A 4,730-nucleotide genomic window follows, 5' to 3' on the forward strand; every position below is an offset into this window, starting at 1 on the left:
TGGGTGCTGTGGGGTAAACATAAATGATCAGAAACTGTTAAACTGTAAAACTCATAATATATTTTTAAAAGATAATTTTACTTTTAAATATAAGGACACACTCCCTCACTCACACTTATGGGGAATGACCTCCTCTCCCAGATATCTGAAAATTCAAATGACTTTTTGAAGAAGACATTTTTAGTTAGATTTATGCAGGTAAAACCATTAATCCCGCCTCCTATTGGTTGTGGAGGTTTAATATTTTAATATTGTAATATGGAAGAAACTTGAATCAGTGAATTCGGGTCGAAAACCCAAAAACTAGACTTAATCGAGTTTTCTGCAACAAAAAAACTAGAATCGCTCAAATGAATTGAGTTTTCAAGCAAAACTCAATTCATTTGAGCATCATGAAGGCTACAAACATCTTAAAATAGTTGAAGGGACCTCTGCCATTGACTTCTACATGACCTTGACAGGTTTTAACTGGAATATTTTTGGATTTGAGCTATTACCAGGTTTGGGGTATAATAAATCTTGAAAAATTCAAGTTTTTTTTACAAAAAGAAACCATATATTGTTTCAGAAAATATGGGATCTTTGGGTACTTTATTTCTCCCCATCTGGTATAAACCCTGCTATACTTTTTAGTTAGAAATGGTTATAATTATAATGTATATAAAAAAGGAGTCAAATGGTAACTAACACAAGAAAATCAGTACTTCCTATATAGAGAATTCAGAGACAGAGGGAAAATAAATATATAAAAAGTAGGAGGCATAGCAGGCATCATATTACATTGTTTTGTATTGATTTATACCATTTATATTGTTTGTATAGTGTACTTAACATGCACAGACAGACTTGACAATAGTCCTAATGGTAATTGTGATTCTTCCAAACCCTGGAAATACAACTGGAAGAAATCCAGGAACTAACCAATGGTAACAACTTGAACTGCCGCTCCCCACTTTATAATTTTTTGATCACACTCTAAAACCAAGAAATTACGGGACACGGAAATAGCTTGAAGAAGCAATCTTTATGGTTGTTTCCATTTATTAATGTATAGGACGATAACTTGTCAAATATTGTTATCCACCATCTGTCATCTTTATTAAATAATAAAAAGTTACAAAAAAACCCATATAATGCAAGTTTTTTTTAAACCCAAGAATTCAAGTTTTGACTGAAAAATACCCTTCAAAATTCAAATTTGTCAGGTAAAAATCAACTTGACCTTTGATAAATAACCACCTAAGAATTGATAATTTTATAGATATGAGATCATGCTCTATAAGTAGTGAAGTGTTTCCCAACCTATGGGGATTTTCACATTAATTAAAAAAAAGTTCTTAATGCCACTTACTGGTTGTTGTTGTTGTAGATTTAGGTGCTGTAGGATAAACATAAAGGATTAAACACTGGTTACACACAATACTCAGGTAATACACCACTTATCAATAGAGATCACAAAATTGCATTCATCCATAAGTATGCATAATAATAATACGTCAATTTTAAAAGCTAATTGTAGTTATAGATATCAGTCAGACAGGCAGTCAAAATTGTCAGTTCAGCCCAGGGTGGGACTGGCTACCGGCGTCCTGAGAAAATAACCCGGTGGGCCCCGGGCTTGGTGGGCCCCTAGGCCCTAGTTACCTTGCCATCACATAGTAATAATTAATTTTGCAATGTGAAGTGAAGCAATCCGGTAAACGAGTCCACTGCCTAAGTACACTCTGCTTCACGGATCACAGATCCTATCCCGTGGCCCACCACCTACCTACAATTCAACGTATCTCTCTCACAAGGCTGCGTTAGAAGAAAACAAGCAGGCAGCTTGAAGAACAGCAAAACAGCTGCAGCGTCATATTACAAAGTGGATAATTTGAATATCGATTTTATCGTACGATCGAACGATTTTACTTCGACTTCAAAAAACTTAGGAAATGCTATAGAAGGTCCCCATAGGCTAACATAGCACTGTTGGTTAAATCACGACAATGTATGCAATGTCAGGTTTAATTTGGCAAAGTATTGAAGTCAATGTTTTTTTTTAAAGAGACAGTACTTCGATTATCAAATGGTCGAATTTTTGAACTATTTTACTTTGAACCGAATACGAAGTAAATTTGAAGTCTTAGTATCCTATTCGATGGTCAAAGTATCCAAAAAAATTTGTTTGAATTTCGAATTTTTCTACTTCGTAAATTCCCTCGAATTCACTTCGACCCTGGATAAATCTGCCCCCTATTTTTGATGAAGGTGTAACATTTAAGTGAACTGAAAAAAAATACCAAATGGTCTGAGATGCCGGAATTTCAGATTCTGAGTTTTCCAGCCTCGGGGTTTAATAAATTCCAAAAAATTTGTGAATTTTTAAAAGCCCAATTTTATAAAAAAAAATAATCGCGAATTTTTCGTGATTTTTGCATTCAGGGCTTAGTAAATAACCCCCTTAAACTGGTGAGGATGCACTAGTTACATATATCTGAGAAGAAATTCTACAAAATATGGCATATTCAAACACCCACATTTAATGAATAATGAAAATCTTTCCATTTTAATTAGAAATAAGTTCATAATTAATGTCAATTACTGTTTGATTACTGTAGTTGTAGGTGCTTTGGGGTAAATTAAAGGATTAGACACTGTTAAACCTCATGCTCATGTAATACACTACTGATTAATGGAAAATGTGATAAAACATTTATAACATGGAGGGAAAATCTGAAATATAATATTAGTGCTTACATTTACAATTTACCTTTGTAAGAGCTTTGTACTGTCTGGATTCTACAAGCAGACTAAACTAATCATGCTCACCATATAGCATCTTATTGGCCCAGCAGTATTAGCTGTGGTTGGTGCTATTAGAATTTAGGGTTGGACTGGTTCTTATAATGGCCCACTCAGAATGTCATGTGATTGATCCCCTCTGGATTCTGCCTATGATGTTGGCTGAAAAAATCAAGCGTTCCCTTTGCTGGCTGCCAAGAATTACAAAGTTGTTAGTCTTGATGTACAGTCAATATCACAAAGACTGCCCAGCTGTAGCTGAACACTGCTGAACCCACATTGTACAGCGACCAACAGTACTAGTGCCCAACTCTGGCATCCTCCAAAGTTAGAAATGCTAAGTGCCATCTTTATATAATAAAAAAAAAATGTTTAGGAAAGTCACCTATTTTAAAACTCAGTAATAAAGGATATCAAAGGTTTTGGTGGTTCGCTCCCCCTGCCGGTTCCCAAAGAGGTCTGTTCTCCCTCAGACTTGTATAGAAATCCAATTCAGAGTTACGGAAGGAAACCAGCGCTCATCCAGCACGAGGTATAGACAGACAAAGGGGCAAGAAATGATTCTCATATAGTGCAGTATTTTTACATAAATATAATACACCCCTTTGTGAGATTAGAGTACTTCTAAAAAGGTGCCCTTTTCAAATTATGCTATTTGCCGTGTCACTTATTAGAATTCACACAGTGAAGTGAATCTTATGTGAGGGTACTCACGAACGTTTAAACGAGGTTTAGGCGTTTAGAAAGATAGTTTAACGATCATCTTCTCAATTCTCTCCAGACTCTGTGGCTTTAAAACAATGCGCTGTCACGCCGCCTCGTGTATCCCAGTGAAGCCCTTGAGGAAGTCAGAAGACGAAATGCGTCGGGCAGTGACGTCATCCACGAGCGCACTGGGATACACGAGGCGGCCGAGACGCCGGCTAAACCATCTACATTGGCTGCCTAGTGACTCCAACAGACGGCGAAGTGGTGACTTTGTTTTAATGCGAAAATTTTAACAGTAACATTGTGAGTGTGATTTTAATGTTATTTTTGGGATTAAAAAAAGTGATGATTTTACACTATGTCAGCGCATTGTTTTAAAGCCACAGAGTCTGGAGAGAATTGAGAAGATGATCGTTAAACTATCTTTCTAAACGCCTAAACCTCGTTTAAACGTTCGTGAGTACCCTCACATAAGATTCACTTCACTGTGTGAATTCTAATAAGTGACACGGCAAATCGCATAATTTGAAAAGGGCACCTTTTTAGAAGTACTCTAATCTCACAAAGGGGTGTATTATATTTATGTAAAAATACTGCACTATATGAGAATCATTTTCTTGCCCCTTTGTCTGTCTATACCTATTTTAAAACTATCTGATATTGGCATAATTGAGCACCATGGTTGATTAAAACCCTGCCTTATTATCCTTTAGAACTTTTTAATTCATTACTGTGGCTGAGTGGTTGAAATCTGTGCTTGGGTTAAACCCCAGCACTTATCTATTTTTACTAATCACTAGCACATTATTAACAGTGGGGAGGGGTCCTCATTGTTTCCTCCTGGTCATGTCAAGGCTTGTTAAGGGATCACATTCAAATTTTTGTCCAAGTGGATGGCATTATGAGCAGCAATCAGCATGGCTTTATGAAGGATAGGTCATATCAGACAAATGTGATTGCTTTTTATGATGAGGTAAGTAAGATGCTGGACAGTGGGGGGGGCAGTAGATGTGATCTATTTGGATTTTGCCAAAGCAAACGACTGCTTTCTAAACTAAGGTCTGTTGGGCTTAATGAAGTCGTTTGCACATGGATAGGAGACTGGCTACAGGATCAGGTACAGAGGGTGGTTGTTAATGGCACATTCTCTACTTGTAGTAAGGTTCTTAGTGGGGTCCCCCAGGGCTCAGTATTAGGTCCAATTTTATTTAACTTGTTCATTAATGACTTAGGGGAGG

Source organism: Xenopus laevis, chromosome 8L, assembly GCF_017654675.1.
Source record: "Xenopus laevis strain J_2021 chromosome 8L, Xenopus_laevis_v10.1, whole genome shotgun sequence".
Taxonomy (NCBI): domain Eukaryota; kingdom Metazoa; phylum Chordata; class Amphibia; order Anura; family Pipidae; genus Xenopus; species Xenopus laevis.